General features: G+C 49.8%; 1 pseudogene; it reads left to right on the top strand.

The window, feature by feature from the left end:
* The first annotated feature begins 2,433 nt into the window (after nucleotides 1-2,433).
* LOC129736964 (hydrocephalus-inducing protein homolog) overlaps nucleotides 2,434-26,660 on the top strand; it is a 68,307-nt pseudogene continuing 44,080 nt past the window's right edge.

Here is a 26,660-nt window from a genome sequence, read left to right as displayed (position 1 = left end):
GCAGCGCTGCTCCCCTGGAGAAGGTGCCAGGCAGGAATTCTCTTGCTGCTTCTCACCCTGCCCTGGCAGCCATGTGAGGCACAGCACAAAAGCAGAGCAGTACATAGTAGTAGGTACTGGAGTAAAGGGAGCGTGGGGGAGGGGGCTGGAGCTTGGCACCCTGCTCTGGCACATGTGGGTTTCCTGAGACACGTCAGGAATTGTACCCCAGCCCTGGGTATATTTCCTCATTGCTTTTCTGAGGTGATGGTAGCTGTTGTGTCCTGGCGCAGCTGGTTCCCCTGCCCAGGGTTGGGGCGTTCATGCTCTGAACCCACAGTCGAGGTGCCCGAGCCGTCTGTGCCCTGAGCCTGGAGCAGAGGGGCAGTTGCAGTCTGTCCTTAATTTCTGGGGGGGGTGAAGGGCTCTCTGAGGTGGGGAAGATGGAGCTCCCCGTGCAGCAGCCAGGGGTGGTGGCTGGAGGTGGGCTGTGTTGCGGTTGCTGTTTTGTCCTGCCCCCACAGGAGAATGTGGCTGCTTTCTTAGTTCTGCTGCTTTCCTCCTAATGCAGGAGGCTGGTCCCTGCAGGCTCCAGGGAAGTGGGGCTGTGGAAGTGCCTAACTCTGGGGCTAGAGGGTAGGGGAAGCTGCTGGACTGGTATGGGGGCATGCAGACTGGAAGCCCTCTGGAAATAACTGGTGTGGGCATGATGAGCAGGATTAGTTTCAAGTGAAGTGAAATTACAGTTAGAAAATTGAAACAAATAATCCAGTTACTCTCAAGACCCAGTAATAAAGCACTGATACCCAGATTAGTGTTGTATCATCCCCATTAGATTTCTCTCTTAACGAATAGTTATTTCTGGCTTTCAATCCGAGCTCCAGCTGCAGCATGCCCTTGTGTCCGTAGGACCGTGCTGTTCTTTCATGTTCCCGGCAAGGACAAAAGGAAATGGCAACCCTGTTGTTCCCTGAAACTATGAAGGGCCTGGTACCGTGAACATGCGCAATGCTGTAGCTGTTTCGGGAGTAATGAGCTGAAAGTATTGCCTCGTTTGCAGGATGTGGGTCAAACTTGAGGGGAAGGGAATGGTGGTCTTTGCATAGAATGGTGTCTAGCTGTGTACAGCAAGTCCACATGAAGAAAAATGATGTGGAACAGGAGGAAGCAGGAGGGGGTAGGATCTGTGATTTTTTACTTATTGTCAGGATGTAAAATAATTTTAGGGTAGAGCTGGGTTTGAGGCCACTGGTCTTTCAAGTCCCAGAAAAAAAAAGAGGCGGGGACATCCATCTGTTCCTTGGTCCAGTTAGCCAGAAAGGGAGGGGAAACGATTTCTCGTCCAAAGTAGTGCTTAGTAAATGCTGTACATACTCACCTTTGACTTTTGTCGGTGCTTGAGACCCACTTTCTGGGGGTGTTTTCTTTCCCTTTCTTGCACACCCACTTTTTGAGAGACAGATGGGGAGGTTGTCAGCAGGCTGGTGATAGAAGAAGGATGGCCCATGGACCTGTCAAGCCATGCTGCCTGCAGGATAAGGATGCTTGAGAGGAACTGCCATTAGGATAGCCTGAAGTGGCCAAGCTGTCACATCTGTTGTATTTCTATTTGAGCTAATTGCTCATGCGACTTTAATGGTTTCATGCTTTTATTTCTGCTGCTACAGCTTTTCATGCCTGTAGGGAGCCTAGAGTTTGGGTGTTAGTAAGTGAAAAAAATAAGGCCCTCATTCTCCATGGAGAAAGGCTCTTGGGCATGGTAATTTCATGCCTGGAAGGAGTCATATTTGCTGGATAAGTTTTGTAACCTAACCAAATTAGCTTTGAGAAACCATAGTTGTTAATCAGAGTGTTGAACTCTATGGTCCCTTAGTTAAAAACATCACCAACCTCCTTGCACAAAGGATGGGCGTTTGGTTTGCAAAGTAGGAGAGCAGTCTGATTTTGATGCTTGGGGCAGCAGCGATCCCTGGGTTTAAGGTTGTTCATAATAGTCTGAGCACTTAGTAGGGTCAGGCACAAAGTCACATCGGGTCAGCTGTTTTTGCAAAATGAAGCAGTGAAGTGACATTGTTCCCACCAAAAAACTTTTAAAGAGTAATAAAGGACAGTTTGGGTATTAATAGAGATTTGGATAATAATTCCAGCAAATAGTTCCAAAATACATGGAAGAGGGGGAGAAGATGAGAAGTGGCCGCAGTCTTTGATGTGTGTTTGTGGCTTGTGGGACTGCGCCCACAGCAAAAGGCTGTTTTGGAGTGTTTGTTCTGGGCTTTTACTTCTATCAGTCTTAACTCTGCCACTGAAATATGGTCTAGTTATGAAACAGGGTGGGGATGCCGGCTGCTCTCCAGTTATGAAGGAGCCACAGCCCGGAGACACAGCTGTCTCCTTTGGGTCTGCCATGGAAGGGGATGCTGGGTTTTCCAAGTCCCGTTGCTGTTCCTTGCAGGTCAACTGAGGCATGGCCACTGGAAAGCCCCGCTGGTTCACGGGGTCCTCCAGGATGGCTGGTAGATTCCCGAGCCAAGTGGTAGTGCCTCGTAAGCCGAAGCTAGCCAGAGGGACAGAGAAGCCTGCAACTGTAAGTACCTGCTGCGGCCAGGTAGGAGCTGTGTAAGGCTGGAAACTGCCCCCGCGTCCTTCCTCTACCTGCCCCTCCTGTTGTCTGGCAGCACTGTGAAGCTGGACACCACCTCCCCGTCTCTCTGCTGCCATGCTTCTGTCGGAGGTGGTGACCATGGTGCGGTAGGGGATGGACTGTGTGCTGCTTCAGGGGAAGTCCAGAGTTGTGTCTGGATGTGCCACTGGAGCCATTTAAATGAACGTACCGGGCATTGCACCGGAATAGCTGAAGCGTGAGCGTGTGCTTCTCTCCGCCCCCTTTGTGTGGGCAGTAACGTTTTGTCACCTCGGGATGCTGGCCAGCGCTGCTCTGACCATACCTGCCCTCCAGGCAGCTGGGCACGTGGTGGGCTGCTCAAACTCTGCCTGAAGGTTTCGAGAGGTATGGCTGGTCCCAGATGGAACAGGTTCCAAAACAGTTGTTCTGTCCCGTATCCCGTGTGGAGCACAGATCCAGCGCTGCAGACAGCAGCGGAGTCAGGGCAATTCCTCCTCCCCATCCTCAGACAGCCCTTTGCTGACCAGAGCTCACTTGGCTGAAGATGACCTGGTGCTGAAGCTCTGTCGAGGAGATACCTTTGCATACTTCTGTGGAGGGGTCTCGGAGGCCCAAACAGAGAAAACAAGTGCTAATTCAAAAGAGATAACTAAAACTTGGAGCCATTCCTCTCCACCTCAGTCTTGGCACAACACTGATTTTCTGCTTTCCTGACTCACCCAGCAGTGACATCTCCACATGTGTGGTGGTTGTGAGCGTTGTGCAAGGGTGGAGTTAAGGGATTTCTGGTAACTCCTCCCAACCTTTTTCAAAGGTCACTGGCTCACTCCGGCCAAACTGGAAAGGAAACAAATGCCCGAAGAGCAAAACCCCCAACATGTCACATCAAATCACGAAGGAGAAGCTAACGGGACAAAGCTACTTGTTTGGAGCATGTGTATTGCGCTCTCTATCATTAATTTACTAATGGTAAATATTTCAACAGGTAGTTATGGGACTTCCAGGACTATCCTAGCGGCTATGATCACAAATTATTCATCGGTGGCTCTTGAAGAAGAAAAGCCTTTCTGAATAAAGGCAGTTCTGTAGCTCTTGCTGGTGTTTTGCATTTCAGCTGACTCCCTCTGCCCTCCTGAAGGAGATGTCTCTTACCACCAAGCAGAGGCTGGCCAGCACTCGGGAGATGCGGCGACCCCAGATTATCCAGATTCTAGACATGAGCGAAGCCTCCCATCGTAAGGTAGCCTTTTCTTGCCCTTTTCCTTGCTGTTTGATGTGACGTTTGAAGAGAGCGCGTGCTTGTGACAGGCTTGCCTCCAGCTTATCTAAATGCCTTGGTGACTAAGTCCTGTTGTTGTTTCAGACTGCTGCTGGTGTGGAGTTCCTTCTGCTGGGGGGAAAGGTAAAACATTTTTCCCCAGTGAGATGTTGAAGTCCTGACCTGCGCTAAGCCCATATAAACAACCTCTGTTGAAGTTGGTGGCTTTTGCTGGAGATGAGCTACTGCGGCTAAAGCATGATACTGGGGGAAGGCTGGGGCGGGCCACAAGGATGCAAGCTTGCAATTTCCCACCTTCCTGCTGAAATAGCCAGCCCTTGGTTTGGTGTAGTCTCTGTCGAACACTTGGGGTCATAGGATGCCCTCAGTGGTGGCAGCGTTGGCCTTTGAGGGCTGAGGGCCTACGGTAACTACTCAAGGTGTAGCTAAAGCAATTGCATGAATGCTTTGGGTTGGAACAACGAGTGGGACCCGTACAGGGTGTTAGATTTTTCAGGCTGCCAGGTACACAGGGGAATGGCCCTGGGCAGAGGGGAGTGGGTGTGCTTTATCTGGATCAATGTTTATTTACACGTGTGTTTAAAGCTGCTTTTCTTACAGATCTGCTTAGTATAACACACGTTCCAAAGGGGTAGATGACTGAGGTAGGCTGTTGAGTGGAAAACTGCCAGCGAGAGACCTGTAGCAAATTGGTTAAGGATTGCCCTAGACAGCGCGTGAGGTTGGGAACGCCTCGGACGAGCGCACACAGAACTGGCCGTGTGCTGTGGCCGCTGGCTTCAGCACGACCCTGACTCCTGTGGAGAAGCAGGAGACGTGCCTGTGTCTTGTGAGTGTGAAGAGTTCAGCTGGAAGGGGGGAGGCAGAGCAGGGAGGAGTTTTCTCAAAGTAACGCCTCGGCGCTGTAAGCATTTGCTGTTTCTGTATGTTTTCAGACCTGCTTCTGTAGTGGTATTAAAGAAAATGGCAATAATAGAATATAATGAAGCATCCATTTAAAGCTCGTGGGAAAAGGAGATGCCAAGTCCAGCTTTACTCAGATTGCCCAGTGATGCTGGGAAAGTACCTGGAACTTACCACCTCATCTGTCGCTTTCTTAACGGCGGTGTTCCTTTCTGGCCTGTCTTCTCTTCTTCCTGGTTTCTGGGCTGTGTGTCAAAAAAGAGATTTGAGGATGTGTTGGGCTCGGTCTCTGTGTCTCAATGTAAAGATGATCCCCAAATTGTTTCCCATGGGGTCTCCTGTAAATTCTTGGCTTTCCCTTGCTCCACGAGTGCTTACAGCTCTTGCAGTGAGTGCTCTGGAGCTGTGTGACCGTGTTAGCCCAGGGCTCTGCCGGAGGTAAGTGCTGCCTTGCCTGTTGGAGAAGGAGACCTGGAGAAACACCTGCCAAAAGAGCTGCTCGCTTGAGCCTGCTCTAGTGTGGCCCAGAAACTTTTGATCTGCTCAGAACACAGGTGGGTGAGCTTCTGTTCCCCTAGCGTGAGCTGGGCAGGCGTACTCACCAAGGGACTGTCCTTCGCTGGAGGCCAGTGTTGTATTCTCTCACCGATGAGTCTTTCTCCCCGCGGCTGAAACTCTCTGCTCTCTTTTGCATCTCCAGTTCTCGGCAGTTGCCCTGGAACAGAGCTTGTTCCGGCCTTTCCCATCAGAGGTGGTATTTCAGAGCTACGTCCCCGATGAGGTCTATGAAGTGCCACTGATTCTGAGGAACGTGGACAAGGTAAGTGCTGGGATGTGGAAGTTTAACCCTGTGCTGGAACTGGAGAGCAGTGTCATCCGTGCGGTGCACAGCACAGCCAGTCGCCTGCTGCAGCACAGCGCATCCAGAATAAAACGTCTCACCGCCTTTATTTTGCAAGACGGTGGAAATCTTGCCATGCTGAGGTTTCTCCCCCTGGTTTTGGCTGTGTGTTGGTGGTACCTAGCTGAAAGGAGCTTTTCTGGTCAGCACCTTTCCCCGTGGAAGCCCTGCACGGGTGGGAATGTTGGGGGCTGTACAGTTCTTCCCTGCCCTCGTGCTTTCCCTCGAGTGTGCACCGCGTCCTGGTGGCTCCGTGGTTAATCTCAGTTTCCACAGGGCACCTCTGCCTCTGGGTGAGCTGCACAGAGAGCTGAACGGGCTGTCAGAGCTCGGGGTGGGGTCTTCTCCACTTTATGCTGGAGTAAGTTATAATTAGTGGTAACAGCGCTTCAGGAAAGGTGTTTTGAAACAGCAGTGGAAGCAGGCTGATTTAGCAGCAGCAGCGGGAGGCCTTTAGGTGCCCCTTCAGGCTCCTGCTAAGCTTAATTGGGTTCTGCTCAGGTTTTCCTGAGACAACGTGATGCTCTGCTTCCCCTTTGGAGAGCCACGGCCTGTTTGGAGTAAAGTGCCCTCAAAGGTCTCCACCTTTACTTGAAAAAAACGATCATTTTGAGACTTCCCAAGAAAGTTGAGAATGGAAAAGTTGAAAAATGTCAGCAGTTTTGTTCCATTGTCAGGAGGGAAATTGGGACCTTTTGAACTTCAGCTGGGGAAACGTTTGCTGGAATGAGGCATGTGCCAAGGGCAAGCTGGTGGGAAAAGGCAGGAGGGAGGAAAGGAGCTGAGCTTGGTGTTCTCTCCCTGCGCACTTTCATACACGCAGGGGTTTCTCTTGATACATAGCAGTAAGTGCACGGGCAGTAGAGACAGGTCAGAAAGAGGGGTGTAATTAAGGATACTCTTCTGTAATGAAGAGGAAGGGGTATGCGTGAGGGCAGGGTGGGATGGGAAGATGGAAGTGTGCACAAGAGACGGTGAATTCGCCTCGTTTCCAAATTTCCCTGTTGGGGAGGGCAAACAGGTGGACAACAAAAAAAAGCTGTCGAGGCATATTGCAGGTGGAAGAACAGCAAGTCCAAGTATCTCCTGAGATAACAGGTTGTGACAGGGATATGGGTGAAAATGGAAGACCCTTTGGCAAGGAAGGATGCGGGTGTGCTCCCTCAGTTATTCCGGGAGAGTACTGCACCATTCCTGGTCTGGCATTTAACTTGGGAACATTGATAAGATGCAGCATGTGTGCCTGCACCCGGGGGATGCCACTGGTGTGATCTGCGCTGAATTTTGGGCAGTCTTTGCTGTAGGTATCCTCGTCCCTGATTAAAATGTGCCTCAGTCCTCACTTTCTCTCTTCCTACTCTCTGCTTCATTCCCACTGAGTCTTTGGCTTCACCTGCTCCATTATCCATGCAGCACTTCAAAATGTTTATCTTTGCCAAGTACCAGCCAACAGGCAAACAGTTAATTTGCTCTATTCATGCTTCCTCAAGTGGAAAAGATCATCTGCATTAACATTTCTGCCATTCCCAGTAAATGATAATAAACTTGTACTGTGTAAAGCTGCACCTTGGGATTTACGTGCCCTGTGAAGGGGGAGGCAATGTGTGAACTGTGGTTTTTTTCCCAAAACAATGTCGTTTTGAAGCTAGTTAGAGCTCAACCACTGGAGAGCATGGGTGTAAAAGTAAGATAAGCTCCAGGAAAATCTTTGGTATGTTTTAAATACAGAAAGACAGAGAGGATAATCCTGCGAGGGTGTTATATTCTAAATTGGTTGGCTTTTGGCGATGTCCTGGAGAAAAGCAACGTTGTGCTCCGTCTCAAGTTTTTCGTGCCAGTTTCCCACATTCCTCTGAATCATACCGAGTTACACTGCATGGTAGCCTGAAGTTGTCTGCCCCATAAAAATCCAGCTGACAGCAAAATATGTTCCGCATAGAGGCTCTGTAATCATGCAACTACAGAAGTGCTGTACTATATACTTCCTGCTCTTACCTGTGTTGTAAAAATTGCTTTTCTATTTTCAGGCTGTTCCTCAGCACCCTCAGATGTTCTGGGTGGCTTTTGCTGAAGGTCTGAGCCACACGTGCTCCCCTTCTAAGGGACATGGTGACCAAAATGCTTGTCTGCACTGTGAAGTTGGCTCCTGGAACTCGCTGCCCCAGGACATTGCTGGGTTCCAAGGGCGTTTGGAGAGTTCAGGACTGCCTTGGCCACGGGTTACCAGGCTCGGGTGGGTGGCGCAGAGTGAGCCTCCATTTTTTCCAAGCCTCATGTGGGGTTGTTGTTGATCCGTGAAGCTGCCCACCAGTCCAAATCACCTGCTTCAGACTTTGAGATTTGGCGCTCAGGGGTTGCTCTCTATGTGCTAGGAAAATGCCTGTGTGCTGTCTGTGTGCTGGTGGTGCCCCAGAGGGCAGAACCGTGCAGCAGGGTGCCTGCAGGGACTGCTGGGGGTGGGCAGGGGTCCCCAGGGATCTGGCTTGCCCGCGCTGGCAGCTGCCTGGCTACAGTCACAGGCAGCAGGAGCCTCCGGAGAGCAGAGGTTGGCTTTTAATAATGAAACCACCACCAGGCAGTGCCAGTCATGTATCTCGGGGCAGAAAATGCCTTTGAAGCCCCTAGTTGATAGGCACAGCCTGGGGGGTCGCCTGGCTTTCCATCACTTGGCCAGGTTGCTGGCTCTCATCCTCTGCATCAGCCTTTCCTTGTAGCATATTGTGCTTCTCCCTTGCTTCTTTCCAGCTCCCTTTGGATTTTCCCAGCCATCTCTCTGTTTCTGGGGTTGTCTCTTTGTCTTCCTGTGTTTCCTCCTTTTGCTCTTCATTTGCTGCTTTTATTCCCAGTAAGGCCACAGTATCTGTGGTCCCCTCTTGCTGGTCTGCCTACATGACTGTAGCACCGCAGCTTGACTGCCCCGCTCAAACCCAGCACGTTAAAGTGAATTTCTTCCTTCCGCCAGGATTGACACGTACTGTTTGGCGTTCAGATAATACATGCCCCTTCTAGGGGCATGTCTGCCTGGATGTGTACGGGCAGAAGCCAGCAGATTCTCTGGGCTTATTGAATACACGGGTGACTTGATTCAGATATTATACCGCCGTGCTGCTGGTGTCTTCCCTGCTTGGCCCTTCCTTCCTTGCCCTGCTGCCTCTGGCCTCGAGCTGTTTTGCCCAGGCAGAAGGGATTAATGTTCACTCTTATGTGTTACGTGCATGTACCTCCAGAGCTAAAAGTGCTTTGTGAAGGTGGTATCACCAGGCCTCTTCTCCTCCTGTTTCCACAAGCTGCAAGATCATACTTTCCTCTCTTTTCTGCAGGTTCCTGGGCTGGTGAAGGTCATCTTGGAGAGCTCACCTTATTTCAAGCTGATCAGCCACCATGCTGTGTGCCGCAAGGTACTGCCTGGCATGCTTGCGACTTTCCGCATCGTTTTCTCCCCTGATGAGAACAAGGTGAGATGGAGGTCCCGAGAGGTGTGTGCCTTCAGTGGGAGGTGAACCTGCGGGGCTGGGTTCAGAACAGGGCATCTGCTGTGGGTTTTGAGGCACTGTCCTGGTTTCGGTGGCATTGCACTGGATCTGCAGCTGGGGGAAACTTTTCCTGTGGTGAAGATGATGCTGTCATAGGCTGGAGGCTCTTCTATGCTTCAGACTGTGATTATCCTTTGGTGCTGGAACGTTTAATGCCATGTCTGTTGGCTTCAGGGATAAGAGTGCACTGTGTGGTGGGGTGGCCTCTCATGGTGTTGGTTTCTAGTATCTGACTATTGCTGCATAATTACGGGTTTGCTCTGATAATTATAAATACAAAAGCCTGTTTGCATAAATACAAACCTGTTGTTTGGAGGACCCAAAGCTGAGCCTGATCAGAGTGAGGACCACCACCTTTGAAAACTGGAGTTGCTTCTTGAATGCATATCGTGTTGGCCGCAGTAGTGAGACGGCGGAACGTTCTGTCTGAAGCCGGCACTTTTCTTGCACACCGGTCATAGCCCATGCCGTGCTGCGAGGTTTGCTCTAGGCTGTGGTCAGGCAGCCTGCAGCTGGTCACATCCTGGCTGGCAGCACCATGCGATGCCACCGCAGCAGGGACTGACGAGCTGTGCGTTCCCTCCCTGTGCTTTCCTGGGCGTTTTCAGGGGAAGGCGCACGTGGGACAGTAGGGAAATGGCAGGGAGGGGTGCTGGTAAGGTGTTTAGCCATCGCACCTCTCTACTCGATGTTAGGGGCTTAATTATGATGGAAAACGCTAGGGGAATGGCTAGATCCAGAGAGCTTTCCCCTTTCCCATCTGGCAACCAGTTCCCTGCCTCACCCTGGGCTGGAGCGAAGGTGATGCTTTTTCATACCCTCTGTGTTCCAGCCTTGCCGCTGTGCTGCCCCTGAGGATACTTGCCCACCTGTGCTCCAGCTGTGATTCTAGGGGAGAAGATGCGCTGTGCTCGTGGCAGGGAGCCAGCCTGGCCCAGACACGCTGAGCTCCAGATGTCTTTAACCAGCAGGAGGCTGGTGTGCTGCAGAGGACTGAGGCATCTGGAGCGCACACAGGAGTGAAGGGGCAGGTAGCATCTGCAGGCAGAGTGTTAGCCTGGAGCCTTTGGGCAGTCACGCTGGTGTGGCTGTGCCTGCGTGCATGGGGCTGTGGTTGCTGTGTCAGCTGGCACCTATTCCCTGCCCCGTGTGCCATGCTTTTGCTCGGAGGTTGGAACATCGGTGCTGTGGCCCTGGCAAGTCTGGCACTGTGCCGTGATGTGAAGGGGCGGCGGTGTTACCTGGAGGCTTGTTAACGCAAAAGGGTTTAGTACCTGGCATGGAAGGGAGGAAGCCCTGCAGGGGAACACAGACAGACAGGCTGACTCTTTACACCAGCACTCTGCTGCCTCTTGGCACAGTTCTTTGCGTGACTTTGTGGGTGATGCAAGGTGAGGGGGTCGCTCTGAGCCAGCTGGTGTTTCTGTGCCAGGCCAGAGGTGCAGGCTCTCTTTGGGCACAGCTGTTCTCTCATCTTCTGTTTGCTGCTTAGATGTAGTTGAACACCCTGTCCTATCCTCAAACAGCATGGCTGTAGCAAACTAGAGAGGAAATGCCCTGTGGTGCCTGGCTCCCCATGCTTGTGAAATGATCTGTTGCTTTGCGGAGGGACTGAGAAATTGTTTTACGTCATTCGTATGGAAGGTTAAAATGATGTTGGCTTAGGGCAGTTCTCCATACTGCCCAAGTGACATAAGAGCTTAATCTCACCGAGGTAGGCTTTGCAGGGGACACTGCTTCCTTTAAAATGTGATTGACTAGTATTCATGAGCATTCATTTTTGGGATGGAAGTAAATCGGTTCCCATGAAGGGCAAAGAGCTGCTCTTCAACTACAGAGAAGCAGCAGAGCAACACATGAACATCACCCCAAATAGAAGTAGGGTGAGGTAACTCCCAGGAACACTCATGTCCAGTACTTTGTCCCTTGTCTTGCCCTTGAACTGGTGAGTGTGTGGCATTAGGGAGCTGTGCCAGCGAGGTCCTCTGCACAGCTTGAGCGACACCCTGGCGGTTTCTGCCGACCTGGGTTTTGTGCTCCTTGCAGGGCATTGGGAGAGGGATGTGGGCTGCTTGGTGAGGAGCACATGGGGACTCTACAGCAGAACCAGAATGTTGTATAAATCGAACTTTTTGTCTCGTACTTGATGGAGTGTGAGTCAGGAAAGTGCCGGAGTGCTGTCGCTCAGCTAGAAATGCATCAGTAGCATGGTCAGGATGTGCAGAGCACCTTGAAAAGCCCTTAGCCAAGAGGCAGGCTTTGGGAGATGGTTCTGTAAAGCCACCTGTGTTGGGCTTGCAGTTGCTTGCCTGCAGAGTATCTGTGTGTTAGTTGTGGAAGGCTCAGGAGTGCTGCCTTTGAATAACTCCTACATCTCTGATACTGCATGATCCACAGGGACTGTGGGTAACCCAGTGAAGTGGGGTCTGGGTCTTCCTGATGAGGAGCCGGTTTGTGTCATTCTCTTGCTTTGAATCTGTTCTTCCCTGGCGTAAGTCTGACTTCAGTGAAGTCACTCCTGATTGAAAGGAGTAAAATTGTGCCTCAGCCCTAAGTAATAGGGCCATGTGAGTTGTTAGTGGCTGAAATGCCACGTAGCCCTTTCTTGGAAAATGAGCAGTTTCCTACTGTCTCGCAGTCATTTGGGAATGTGCCACGTGGTCAGACTGTCAGAAAAGGAATAGCTGACGCGCCTCTTGGTTTATTGGCACTCGTGTTATAAATGAACTGCTAATTTTTCTGCTGGGCAACATTTCCAGTTTGTTACTCTTGCTGCTTCTGATTTGCACGTTTCTGTTTTATGGCTCCATTGTACAGCGTGGGTGTTCTCGTGCCAGCCCCTGTTCCCGTGTGTTCTTGCGTTATGGTCTGACGGCCTCTGCTGAACTGGAAACCATTGTGGCACTGACCGGCAGATAAACAACAGACAGAAATACTTCCATTTGTGCGTCCTTCAGGCTTATTAGTAGTTTATTGTAAAGGAAGAAGGAAGCAAGAAGCACATAAAACCATAGCAGAGCTTATTCTGTGTTGTCCTCTTGCTCTTTTCACTGTAGCAGTGCACTGTTTTCAGGCAGTGCAAGTTCAGTCTGTGAGGTTTGTGAAATTCATTGCTGATGCTCAGTGGAGACTGAATTAATGCACATTGATTACTCTGAAATATGACAGGACAGTGAGTTATTGCATGACTGAAATGAAGTCCTTTAAAATTCAGCCCAGCCCTGCTAGATGTTTTGTTGTGCACAGAAGCTATTCCAAGAATACTTTTAAGATGACTCTTGTGAGGAGGAAAGGGGCAGAAGACCAAGGCAAATGGCGCGGCGCCACAGGAACCTGAAGCCAAGTGACTCATTTCAAAGACTCCTGCGAACCGGCGGCTGAGGGGGGCAGGCGCAGGGGCACCCCCTCTGCTGCGAACGGATCTTCATCCTCTGGTCTCTCCTCTGTTGTCACGGCCCTTATTTTCCAGCCTTTTTTTATATCAGGGTTTCAGCAGGAGCTTTCCCTGCTTGGCTTGCTGTGTTACCTCATGCTACAAGGATCTTTTCTTTGCAAGTTGGCTGCTGCAAGGAATTCAGTGAAGCATTTGGGATAGGTTATGCAGGGAAACTGACATCTGAGTTTGGGGTTCTGGGCAGTTAGGCTTGATATTGCTGCGACAGTAATTACTGTTAGCCTGAGTTTACAAAGAGCCTGAAACAACACCCAAGACGAGCAGCTGCTTCAGTCTCAGTGGGTGCCAGTTCAGACGCCAGTGGTGATACCTGGAAGGCCAGAGCTTGTAATTTACTGCTTGTCACAGGGGAGCACGAGAAGGGGAGCCATCGTACAACTGTCTGTATCTTCCGTGAAACTGAGAGGGGAGTTGTATGCAGGATGAAGTCGTATTTTCATGAAAACCTATAGCCTGAAGCTGTGTCTAAGCACAGCAAACTTTAAAGCATAGATGGGATGCAACCCCTCTGTCATCCAGGCACGTTTATTTAGAAACCTGGTCTTAAACAGTCTGCTAAGGGTTTGCAGTTGCGAAGCAGAACAACATTTTGAACTGGTCTCAACTGTGCCCCTAGGCTGCAAGCAAGTGCGTAGCAGGGTTAGTGCCCTGGTAACACGAGGCAGTGCTGAAGTAGAGACTTTGCAACCTGTTGCCCCCAAGGGAGGGCAATTCGGCTTTCAAAAGCTTAAGGGACCATGGGTTCACAGTGGCACAAACAGCCAGCTTCTGCCTAGCACCCCTCTTGCCTTGGGTTTCCCCCTGTTTGGGCTGGCGCTGCATTCAGCCTGGTGCAAGGTCCCACGTTGGTGGGGTGGTAGAGCGTGGCTGAAGGGTCAGCCCGCTCTGAAGTGCTGAGTCAAGCCTTGCACGGGATGCCATGTCCCACGGTGTCCCTGGAGAGGGGGCTTGGAGCATAATGTGCATCTGCATGAATGGCGAGAGGCATCTTTCTCTCTCAAGGTCGTGGTTGTCTCTGTGAAACCAAATCCTTGTTGCTTTAGCCTTGCCCTCAGGTCCCTGGAGAAATCCCTTGTGCATTGCTGTGCAGGTGGTCCCAGCGCCCCTCACCAGCAACGGAGCTGGGAAGGCTGCCTGTGCTTGCTTTTGGGGGAGGGGGGGATTTATTTCTTGGGCTCTTAATTGCATTGCTGTTGATCCATTTGCTCCTTAGCAATGACAACACCTTGACAATTACTTCCTTTTACTTGCTCCAAGTAGCTCCAGTTGTTGAAGTTCCTTTTTTCTTTATCCTCCTGCTGATCTGAACTTGCATCCTCCTCTGCCTACCTGGCACCTGGAAGAGGGAGCTAAGCAAATATGGCATGCCAAGACTTAATAAGGCAGGTAGCTTTCAATTGGCTTTGCAATGCCTTTGTTACAGTAGTGTGGCCAAAAGAACAACAACAACAAAAGCAAATAACATTCTTCATTTGCTAATGAGTTTCTGAGGATCGAAACAGTGCAGGACGTGAAGTAGCCAGGTAATAGGTGCTTTAAATTCATATGGGCTGCCCATAGCTTTTATTTTAGAGGGCTTAGGCTGCAAGATTGAGTACAAAATTGCTAACTCAGAACGACTTGCTGAAGATGAAACGCTTTCCTGAAATGCGGTATTAAATCATGCAGGTTGCTTGCTGCAGTTCCCTTCCTAGTATTTTACCTTCCAAATAGGAAAAGCAAAAGCCCTTCTGCAGTTTCTAGGGTGAATATTTGAGATGTCTAGAAAAGGAGATTATTCTTTTTGTCTTGGATGGGGCAGCATCTGTACTGACAAGCTTAAACCCCAGCTGAGCAGGTGGTAGGCGAGGTGCTGGGTGGTGGGTGAGGCGCTGGCTGTCAGCGCTTGCGTTAGAGCAATAGGTACGTGTCTGTGCCTGGGCTGGCTGCCTTAGGGCCCTTCCAGGAGGGGATGGGGACAGGAGCAGGAAATCCCAGCTGTGGGGGAGTCTGGATCGGTTCTGCTGAAGGGAGTTTGCTGCTGTATGCAATTCCTAAATCATTAAAATCCTAAAGCGCTTGCTGCTTCAACAGTGATAAAAATATCAAATTAATTAAAAGCACTGAGGAAAAAATCAGGGCAGCCAGTGAGTGACGAGAAGCAGAGTTTTTATCAGCTCATCCATAAGAGCGCTGCTGGGGGTAATGGCTCCTGGCCCTATGGCAGCAGATTTACCACTGATTTCAGTGGGGGCAAGGTGATAGTTCCAGCGCAGCGATGCCACGCCATACATCTGGAGACTGCTCTGCTCATCTCTACAGTAACATGATTTTGGTAATTTGATTTGCCTTCCTGCTGCTAAACGCCAGACAGCCGGGGCGCGGGGGGGATTGCCTGGCTCTGTTCTGCAGAAGGCAGTGGCTGGGACTGCACAGCCGGCTTTGCTCTGGTGGGGTGTCTGAGTGTCCCCCGTGTGCAGCTCCCGATGCCGCCTGCCTGGGGTGGGTGTGCTAACCAGGCACGCCGTCACTTGCTCCTCTAGAACAGACCTTACAGAGGGGTGTGATTACGGCATCAGCCAGAGCTGTCTCCTGTGCCCCCTGAGGCTGGGTGAGATGTAAAGGGAAACGGAGTTCAGACACAGGAAGAACTAACACCCTTTAATTCTAGCGCAGAGGTGGCATAGGCTGCTGAGGGCAGGGGTGGAACTGTTAGCACTTCTAGGTACTTGTGAAACCTCTCGCAAAAACAGTTTGGGTCTGGAGCTGAGCCAGCTCTGGTGTGGGGAGATGGATCAGGTGGCTTTTGAAGGGTGCGTGTCCCCAGCCTTGGCCCTATAACGCTGTGAGAAGGGGCAGGAAATACAGCCGTACCCTGCACTGCCCTGACGCTGCCGCAATTACCGTGTCCAGCTTGTGAAGTATTTCACCGAAGACTGACCATTGACTATGCATGTGGTGAAGTCCTTTTGAAAGTGTACCTGAGCATCCCCTGCCAAGCTTCAACGAGGTCGCCGCGTTGCTGGCACTGGAGTTAGTGCTGTGGCACAGCTGGGTTCTCAGTGGTGCTTCCAATAGTCTGCAGTGGCGATCGAAGCAGGTTGCGTTAGTGCTGTGATCCCTTGCATGAAGAGACTGTTCTGGTGTCTCAGAATCAAAGCATCAGATAATTGTGGTGCTGCCAGCTTGCTGCAAAAGCAGGTGAATCAATGGGGTTGTTTCTCCTTTGCAAGTTAACGACCCTGTGCAAGTCATGCTACTGGAATGAAAGCTCATGAAGGTAAAAAGTACTGTTGCGTTACTGAATGATACTGCTACAGCCATAGAAAACAGCAGTTTTCCTTCTGCCGTGGGGAAAGTACTAAAAGCATTGTGCTGAGATTGTTTCTTTCCCCGCAGGATTATTTCCACGAGCTCATCTGCATCACAGAAAGGGGAGAAGTTTGTTGTGCCTCTCCGAGCTATAGGTGCCCGAGCTATCCTGGACTTCCCCGACCAGGTGAACTTCTCAGCCTGTCCAGTCAAGTACAGCACCCAGAAAACACTGCTGGTTCGCAACATCGGTAACGGGGCGGCCCGCTACTGCATCAGCCCTCAGAGGTAGGGAGCTCATCTCTTTTTGTGCAAAACACTGTTGTGTGATAATACAGTTGGTAAACAGCGACAAAAAGGAGCCAGAGCGTGTGAGCTGCTGTACTGCTGCCGTGGCTGGAAATGGGCAGGGCACGTGGGGTTTGCTGTTGATTATAGTGTTTGAAGCATGGCGCAGCCTCTGCTAAAACCCTGCAAACTGCAGAGTGGAGTTTTATAGTGCAACGGTGTCTTCAGTGCACAGTCGTGCAAGACTGATTCTGTTAGATTGAACGAGCAAATGTAGGAAGGCAGCTGGACTGCCCTCGGGCTGTGTAAGATCCTGCGTGGCAGACGACAGCTCTAGGAGCTCAGTTCCTGAGGACCAAAGGCAGTGTTAAGAAATGGGCAAGCTCTGAGCTGGTGGAAGAGACATTTAAGAATTTATCATCAGCTTTACCAGCAGTTTGTCTATAGTAGCAAGTGCAATCAGAGATGATAGATCAAAGCAACTGGTATTGAGACCCTGACAAAAACCCTGTGGGGTCCAGAACCTGGTTTTCCAGTAGGTTTGATCTGGTCCCTGGGATCCACTGTTCTTCATTAGAATGAGCTCTTAAGTGGAGATGAGCTGGCAGCGGCTTCAAACCTGCACTTTAGCCCCAAAGCAGAATGCCGATGGGCGCACAGGCAAAAGGTGCAGCAAATGCCTGGTGCGTGGGTTGGGAGCCTTTTCTAGAGCTTTGTCTCTCTCAGATCTCCTGGAAAGTGCTCTAGCATGCTGTAGTAGCTACCAGCAACCCCCTTGATCTTCAGTACCTTCTGAAATGGTTGTGTGGCCCTATTGGCCAAATATACCCATTCCCTGGGAGGCCACAAGCACGTGGCATTTCGGCAGTCTCCTGGTCAAGCGCCTGATGTGTGCTGTGTCGTGGACAGCCTGTACTGTTCCTCTTGGTCTGAGAAGACAGTCACTGGTTTTCCAGTTTGCTGAACTGGAGAGGGTAATGCGTTTTGGAAACTGCACCTGCAAGGAAACCACTTCAGCTGGCTGGTAGTTAGCTCCGTGTTGCTTGGTCCCAGAGGTTTTGGTGTAGGAGCTGAGGTCCAGAATGCAGCAAAGACGTGCCATCTGCCTTAGTGCACCTGAGTTGCTTCGGTTTCTTCCCCAGGAAAACAGGGGTCAAGAGAAGGCTCTTTGCTCTTTCTCCTGGGAAATGCGAAGGTCCAAGAGGCTTCTACCAAAGCCTGGCAAGGCTGTCGAAGCAGGCTTCCAGGATGCTGTTCAAGCAGGCTGCTTCTTTTCACTGTGGAAATACGTAGGCAGGAACTTGTAAATCCCTGTACAGCTTCCCTCTGGGATTTCCAGATCTACTTGTCACCACCAAAACAAGTACCCAGTCGTGTGTAGCATCTCTTGGCAATGTCCTTGCCAACTGTTCTATCGCGTGATACGGCGTACGTTGAATCCTGCTTGATATGGATTTTATGCTGAACTTCACCAATTGAATGTTTCAGTCCTGACTTGCAACAAAGGGATGGGAAGCGTTACGAAAGCTTTATTTCAAACTACACAAGAAAGTACAATTCTGAATAACTGGATTGCGTGTGCGCAGAGATCAAAAGCTGGTAAGATTTCCCATGTCAGCCAAAGGCATCAGTCATCTCTTCCATTTCGTTATGAACTTTTGAAAGCCAGTCTGAAATTTCAAACTGATGATCTTTGAATATAAGCAGCGTTTTATTCTAATTAGGTCGCCCCCACTTTCATTCAGATTTCTTTTTTAAATACTCTGAGGTTCCTGTCTTTCTGCTCTTTTATTTTTTTTTGCTTTAAGTGTTCAGCGAAATGTCATAATGAATTCCTCATTGGGAACTTTCTTAAAGGTTGAGTTCCTCTAATGCCTGTGTGTCTACCATCTGCCTATATATATGCACAGATGTATAAGAAATAATATGAGAAATTTGGGGAACACGTGAAATGGAATTGGGCTGCTGGAGAAGATAAAATCCTAGAATAACTTTGGAAGAGACCTCTGGAGATCATGTGAGCAAACACAGTGCTCAAAGCAAGACCAGTGTCAAAGTTTGATCAGGTGTGCACTCAACACGAAAAGTAAGACCAAGTGATACCAGCCTTCGTCTTTCCTTCTCAAGGCTGTGCAAAGCCATTTATCCCAGCATCTCCCTGTATGTGCTGTGCTCCAGCCCCTAAGCTCCTCTTCTGTAGAAAGGCTTTCGTGCCCACCAGCCTGCACTGCCAGGGATTCTTCCATCCCAAATACAGGTTTTTGCATTTTCCATCCCTCGGCTGCATGCGGTTCTGCTGTGTCCCCTGAATAGCAGCCCAGCCCTCCAGTATCTCGACTGTACTCCCCCAAGCTTGTATCCTCCACTCAAAATCCGAGTGCTCCCCACTCTTGACCAGGTCACCACGTCCCCTTGCAGCCTGGGAGCAGAACAACCACGTTCTCCCTGTGCGATGAGGCCATGGTGTGCCAGGAGTGGTTTCTCCAGCCAGTGCTGGGGACTGCGCTGGGTGACAGTGGGTTCCCTGCTGCTTGTGCTGTGAGAAGTTGCTCAGGTGCCTGCCCCGAGGTCCCAGGTGAGCTCAGTGGCTCCAGCAGCCCCAGCAGAAAAGAACTGGCCTCCCAGCTGGCATGACAAGTTGGCTGGAGAGTCTCACCAATACACTGCTCCACAGGCGAGTAGGTCATTAGCTGTTAATTGTCTTTGAACAACTCTACTTACAGAGGCTTTCGCGGGAGAGACCGTTTTCCTCCTCATGTCAGGGGATTAATTTCCCTGCGTTAGAGGCTGTGACCAAGGCTGCATCATTATTAACGACAGGGGAAGTTTTTAGTTTAATGTCATTGCATTCTTTTGAATGACTCCCGTAATGATTGTTCAGCATCACAAACACTTAAACCTGTGCTTTGGACATTAATGCGTGATGTTTCCTGTCCTGGAGAGCTTAATGTGTAGATACGAGACGCAGTATTTAAGAGTTATGGCATAGGTGGTAGGAGTGCCAGCCTTACAGACTTACATTCAGGACTGTTTTAGTCTCTTCCTATTTAGTGGAGAACTGAAGCAGCTTTAGTGTGTGCTTAACTTTTGCTGAGTACGGATGTAGTGTTGTGTTAAAGCCAACATCAATATCACGTAATAGTTTTGTGTGCCGCTATGTGTAAGCATGCGTGCACGTGAGAGGGGGAGGAGGCTTAGTGGAGTAGAAGGGAATGAGAGATCAAAGTTTGCGGACCATCAGCTGGCCTCTGTGTCCTTCATTCTCTCTCTGCACAACTGAGACTTCTTAGTTGCTGCAACTTCTGTCTTCTGGCCTGGGCGAATTCAGGCTCTTGCCCCTTTGCAAGGCAGCTGCAGGCGCCACAGTTTCCTAGTCCAATGCGCCGCTCGTATCACTTCTCTCTGCCTCCTTTCTCAAAATTCCCTTGGCATCAAGTGTAACCTACCAGCTTTCACCTTCAGTGCATTTTTCAGCCCATCTCCAATGCTAACCTTTCCTCTCGGTCAGTACTGCGAGCTCTGCTCTTGCAGCGGGTCACTTCATAAGGACATTCCTTGCCTCTTACAACTTTATCTAAGGACTTGTATGGTGTATTTTACTCCACGGCAGAGCTCTCAAATGAATCCACGGGGCCAGTTCAGCATCCTTCTGCTGTTGCTTGTTCAGAACTCTCCCTTGCCGTGGTATCTACCAGAAAACATGGACACGTTTTGACTCCTCTTTCGTAAAGGGGGTGTGTGTGTGTGTGTGTGGGAACCCTGACACCAAAGCACTCCCCATTATGCAGCTTGGCTCTGTGCCTGTCCTCCCCCTGCATGTCCATACCCAGCTGTTCACTGCATAGTGTAGTAATAAAAAAAAATAACAATAGTATAAATATAAAAAGTCTTTTCCTGCCGTTCTCATTGTTAAGGCTGGTTAGTGAGTTTCTTCTCCACGGCATTCACGGAGATAAATGTCATTCCAGTACATTTCAGTTGAAAATGGTGCCTGGAAGCAGATCTCAGTGCAGCACTGCCTTTTCCTGACGTTACACTGTGCTGTGCTGTGCTATGGGTTAGAGAGGATCTGTCTGAGAAGGTCCATTTAGGAATGTCCCATTAAGCTCTGGAAGCTCAGGAAATGATCCTACATGGCACAGTGCCAGGAGCCGCCTTGCATCCCTCCCTGCAGTACCCATTATACTACATGGAGGTGTGGGGCTGGAGAGTTACCATGGGATGTACAGGGATGTGACAACAGAGCCTACGTGCAGGGAAAGAGGGAAAGAGAGAGCTTGTGAGATGCTGGCTCTGTGCAGGATTTTTTCAGTATGGAGATGGAGTCTTGGATGCTTTGACCTAACAGACTGTGTTTACTGGAGTGGTTACAGTGCTCGACTTTGGCTTTTATACCATTACCAAAAAATTACGTATGCCAAGATTAAGTGATCTTTGGGGTTTTTTTCCTGCGATAGGTCTTAGTTGACAGAGGGGGCAATTCAATCACCAGTAATTTTACTGTCGGTCTTGGGGTTGGAGGCAGCTTTTAATGAAATCAATTCTCACAAACTCAGATGATTTTATAATGCAAATTAAGGCACCAGAGGAGTAAAGGGGTTTTGGCTGTAGAAGAGAAACATACCATGGGACGAAGTATGTTGCAGCCTCGTTGCACGCTGCACTGACTAAACGTATGGTTCCAGGAGGAAAGGCAGCGCGGTAGTCGGGAAAGCCTGAGCCACAGAACTGTCAGCGTTGTTCACTTGTCAGTTGGTTGCTAAATTGTCAGGAGTATTTTGCCCGTGGTATCCTCATGGGATTTAACTTTTGCCCAGCTTGGGGAGCTGATGCCTGGTGAAAGCAAGCAAGATGTAAACGCCAAGGCAGATCACAATGAAATTGCTTACTAATCTGGTGTTGTTCCCTTTCTGAAGGGCAATTACGGGCAAGATCTCAGCAGGTTCTGCTGGGAAGGTCTCCCTCAGATTGGTGCGGCTAGATGAGTTTATACAAGCTGGGGATTGCAAGGCACCGTTGGGAGATCTGGACCTGTGAAAGTTTAGATGTTGTACAACAAAGCAAACGTACAAATGGACGTAGTTGAAAAGCATGTCAGAAGAAGAGCTATTAATAAACCTCCAAACCTTATCTTTCCTGTTTTGTCAGGAGCAGTAGTTATTCATTACAAGGGTAGATCTAACAGGACAAGAATTACCGTAAAGAACAGCTCACAATTAATGGCTAAAAGGCCAAAGTTGAGCCTGCCAGCTTCATCTGTTGGCAGTGGTTTTCATGTGGCTATTAGTGTGTCAGGGACGTTTCCTTAGCATCTCTTATCTGTAGGCTGCAGGGAACAGCTTAGTGATGTGGACTGAAGTTCAGAGTTCAGGTGAAGCACGGACCTTACATCCCTCTGGGTCTTGGAGAAGCAGGTCTACGTGAGGGATACCAAGCTCCTGCTACATCAGGAACCAAGTTGTCCTGTGGGTACAGCGTGGGGTGGGAGGCAGGAGGTGCGGTGTCTGACTTGTGCTCTGTTTCTCCGTCCTGAGAATGAGTCCTGACCTCGGTGGGATCCTCCTCTCTGGTAATTTGAAGATGTGAAGGTATCTACTTTCTCGGGCATCCCCTGAAGTCATCCTCAGGAGTGTCATTCCCATCCCAGCTATCTGAGGGCAGGGGTATGCAGACATGGGGATGGAGTAGGAAGGGCATGGGATGGGAGGTAGTGCTGAAGTGTGGCCCTTAACCGGCAGCTTTTCTGTTCTGGCAATGTTTCTGGTAAAAACAACAAACTAAAAGAGGTGGGGGGGAATTTTTCTGTGCCTTTCCCACAGCAGGCAGTGATCCCCGCCAAGCACCAGCAGAGCCCTGCCCAGTATAACCAGGCACAACCCCCAGCGCAGGTGCAGGGCCATGTAGAGCAGCCCGGTTCTGAGGCTGGCGGCGCCTTGGCTTTCCTCCTCCCTCTCAAAAGCCTCAGGTCCAGCACGTGAACATTGCGGGCCCAATGCTTCCCCATTAGTCACTGGCGATGTTCTTGCTAGTCGTGATGGGAGCAGGTCAGGCCTCCAATTGCATCAGTGTCTCCTTAACGAGCAGGAACTCCAGCAGTTTCATCAGCTGTCACTGCTTCCATGAGCGAAGCGAAGCTTGCGCATGGCTCCATTTTTTCTCATTATTTCTGTGGGCTGCACTCCCCAATCACTGTAAAACTCTGCAGAAAATATTTTTAAGGTGACAAATTGACCACCAGCAAAGCACTAAATCCAATAACTTTTGCTTTCTAAGTGAGGCTGTACAAGAGCCGCAAAGCCCAGCTGCTGTTATGCAGAAACATGTTGCATCTGACTTTTCCCTGAGCATTAAAGGACTGAATTATGTGTCTGTCAGCTGAGAGCTGTTTACCTGGCGACAAATCATAATTGCTCTTGTTAAATCTAAAGTACACCGACACATTTTCATACTATTTCCCACACATTGCACAGAATTTCTCTAGTAGGCCAAGCAAACAGTTACCAAGCCTGGATTACAACCCAGAGCCCCAGACTGCATTGCTTGTGAATACGCAGAAAACCTCCTGTTGAAGGTGCCTTGATATGCTCCTGCTAGCGGTGCTTCATTTAGCTAGAGATTTAATTGTTCAGGCTGTAAATGGGATACTCCTTTTGTGTCTTGTTTTCTTGTTTCTGTATCACTCTAATCTGCCTTTGCACTCGTACAGATTTTTCTTTGCTTAGAACAGCTTTCATTGAAATGCTGATAAAATGTGCCCTTTCTGAGGCAAAACCAGGATGCTTTCAAGGTAAAAAAAAAAAAAAAAGAAAGATAGATTAATTCTGCCATTAAAGTCTAATTATTCTCCGGTCATTCAAGAATAAACTTCTGTTCTCCCTGTCTGATTTCCAGGCTGTAATCTCACTGGGACAGGTATTGCCTTGACATTTGCATCTCTTGAGGTTTATAGGTGGCAGGAAAAGACGGATTCCTGAGGAACTCAGTGTCAAGTTGTGCATGCAAATAACTCTTGCCATCTCCGTGCCCTTCAAAAACCCTCCTCCGATCGTATCGCTAGCAGTCAGACTCTTGAGCCTTGCTGCAGAAAACTGGATGCAGGGTATGGGGGAGACGAGGTCATTTTATCGCTTAGGATCTTCTGAGGGCTGGAGCTCTTCAGGAGTTGGGTCGGTGGCTCAGTTCCTGGCCCTGTATGTTCTCTTTTTCTGCTGCTGACTGTGGTTTCTTGGCCCCTTGCTAATACAGGTGAGCTGGAGTGAGCTGGACGGCAGAAGGAACGTAGTCCCCAAAGGTCCCACAATAATCCTGATGTGCCTCTCCGTGTTGCAGCCCTTTCTCTGTTGATGCCTCTGCTGGGCCTCTTGGGATTGGCGATGCCATGCAAGTAACGGTGGACTTCCACCCAGAGAAGACTGGTGATTATTCCAGGCCCCTGACAGTTCACTATGACACAGGTAAGGTCTGGGCACTGCATGGTGCCCAGTCTCTGCGTCCTTCAAAACAGAGACCTTTCAAAGCAGAAAAATGTTAAGCTTGCTTTGCAGACTACTTCTAAAACCTTTTCTTTCAAAACCTCTGTATGTTTCGGTGCTTAAGTGAGCAGGTAAGGGGCAAAGGCTGCGTGTGCCCTCGTTCTGTGTGGCTGTGTGCCGGTCTCTCCCTGGGGGATGCTGGTGTCGGCTGGGTGCTCTCCACCCAGCACCCCCCATGACTGCCATCTGCCATCATTCCCTGTTGTCCCGGTCACCTTAATTGCCTCTCCAGGTGTATCTCCCCTGTCCCGGCTTTGCCTCAAAGAAAAGTGACAAATAGTTGGTGTTTAGGGGGCTTTTAAAGTGCATCCCCTCAAGCAGGAATGAGGTTTTTTGGAATCCGGTTTTGCTGGGAGTTGCTGAGTCGGAGGCGGGAGGAACCTTGATTCTCCGTTACGGTGTGCATATGCACGTGTGAAGCTTCATTCCTTGGCGGTGCTATGTTTGAAGCGCGACGTGGGAATGCGTGCCTCTGTCAGACTCGCTCCAATGCCGCTGTCTCTTACACATCTGTCCCCTGCACTGCTTCTACGTTGTTTTGCCGCAGAGCCTTGTTCTTTCTTTTTGCCTTCTCCCACAGCTCACGACATCAGGACTAATGCAGCCAGGACTTGAGGGCTCTTGGGATTTGGCAGGAAGAGCTCGCTGCCTCCCGAGATAGGTGTAACATTTATATTAGGCTAGGAGAAGCTGAGGTCAGGCCACAGAAACACCATCAGCTTTACGCTTCACTGAAGAGTAAGCGGGGAATATCTTTAGGAAAAGGCGCCATGTTAGAATGCTTCTGTCGGCCTTGGCTCAGCAGGGGTATGTTGTGGTGCCGAACGAGGCGCTTCCTCAGTTGCGTGAAGGCACTTGGCGTGTGTTTCCTCTCGCCTGAGAGGGAGGTTTGGTTTGTCCCTGTTCCTCAGCGTTGGTCCTTGGAAGTGTGGTGTCCTAACCGAGGGGATACTGTGTGCTGCTTTAGCCCGGCAAAGAGCATTTTAGTTGTCTTGGGTTTGTGGAAGTTACAAATGCTCCTGTATCTTCCAAACACTTATGTAGCCTCACGACTTATTTCAGCTTTGTCTAATGTTTTCCAGTTATTGACATATTCACGGAGAATGGTTGATGCTCACTCAGAGGAGCTTATTGTTTTGGGTAACAGTTTCTAGGACGGGTGACTGAAATATCAGCTAGGGAAGCACAAAAACGTGCCTTATTTGTATGCCTATACAGAATCTATAGGATAAAATTCAGAGGGCTAGAATTTCTCTGGGGCAGATGAGCAGTGACAGTGGAGATTAGGGCCGTAGGGTTTATACTTTGTGACGGAACAGAGTGAGCGAATAATTAGGGCCAGGATCTTCGTGGCTCGCTTTGAAAAACCTGAGAGTCTTGTTCTTACTGAAACAGCTGGTTCCCCCATAGTCAATCTTTGCAAAAGTGATTTGTGTGGGTAGGCCACGGGGATAAACTCTCTGCTGGCTCTGAGATGGGTGTTTTCCCAGGAACACGTGCAGCTCCCTGGGAGATGAACCCAGGATTTCATTCCTGCCTGCCAGTACAATGTTGCAGTTATTTTGAAATAAACTACGAATTGCGAAGGAGAGCAAGGGGATAATGAAGGGATTATCTCTCTAGCTTTGAAGCGTACAGGTAAGTGAAAGGCTGCTGAGATGAATTGCTAAAGTGAAGCAGAAACGTGTAATCAATCAGTCTTTCGAGGTGTGGTGCAGAGTTTATTGCAGGAGTAGTGCAGAGCACCAGACAGCGTTCCCTGACCTCGCGTGGCGAGCCCTGGCTAATGTGTCCGGCACCACGGCAGGCTCCCTGTGACGCGCGTACAGAAAGCAGCCGGGTTGCTCTTTCAGAGCCACCAACAGAGTGTTTATTAAGAAACAGAAGTGCTAAGAGCAAAACAGCAGTTTAAGGTGTTGGGAGGCGTTTCCCTCGCTTGGCTGTGTATCAGTACTGACTTGCTCGCAGGCAGCAGTCGTTCTCAATGGATCACACCCTTCTTAGGGTGACTTACGCAGGATCAGGTGAACATTGCTTAAATTTCTGCTGAAGCTGGGTCAGATCTGTCCCTAGCATTGCTTAAGCAAGCATGGAGCTCTTCCATGTGAACAAGTCACAATTTTTCCCTTAGCGTATGATTTGGTTGATTTAAATTGTGTGTCTTTTGGGCTGGTTAGGAGCACAGGTACTGTCCCCTGGATAGACTGTGTGTGTGGTGGCGGTTCTGTTGCTACAAATTTATGGATGAGTGTGGAGAAAATGTTTGCTGCTATGAGCGTAATGATTTACAATGAAAACTTGTCCTTCAGTGCTTTACATGCCTAAACTCCTCCTTTTCGCCTGTGTACATGTGTCTGGGTGTGAAAAATCCCAGCTCGTACTGAAATGAGGGTGACTTGGGATGTTCTGGGCTCCAGCATATCCCTGTCCAGCACCTTAACATCAGATTATGGTACTTGAAAGGGTTTCTGAAACCTGCGTGCGAAGCACTCGTACAGCTTTGGAAAAGGTTTCAATACCACTGAAAGTCCTGTCGGTCACTTGGCCTTTCCCAGATGACGTTCAGCCCACCCTGTGTGGACCGTGTGGATGTGGGAAAATAAGTTTATGGAGGTAAGTCCTAGTCTCAACCAATCCAGTATTCATAAAGTTTCGATATTCTTTCAGCTGTCAAGTCCTGCTCAAGTGAGATGATGCCCAAGCTGCTTGCCCTGAGTGCTGCTGATTGTACACCAAACCCAGTTTGCTGCAGTAACAACATTTATTGCAGCCTGGCAGCGTAGCACCAGCTTGGTGTGGGAAGGTGAGCTTTGCTCAGGGACACGTGGCTGAGGAGATGCATGACGGGTTCCCAGAGGTGTGCCAGAGGTGCAAAGC

This window comes from Falco cherrug, chromosome 10, assembly GCF_023634085.1.
Source record: "Falco cherrug isolate bFalChe1 chromosome 10, bFalChe1.pri, whole genome shotgun sequence".
Taxonomy (NCBI): Eukaryota; Metazoa; Chordata; class Aves; order Falconiformes; family Falconidae; genus Falco; species Falco cherrug.
This window is presented reverse-complemented; position numbering and strand designations above follow the sequence as displayed.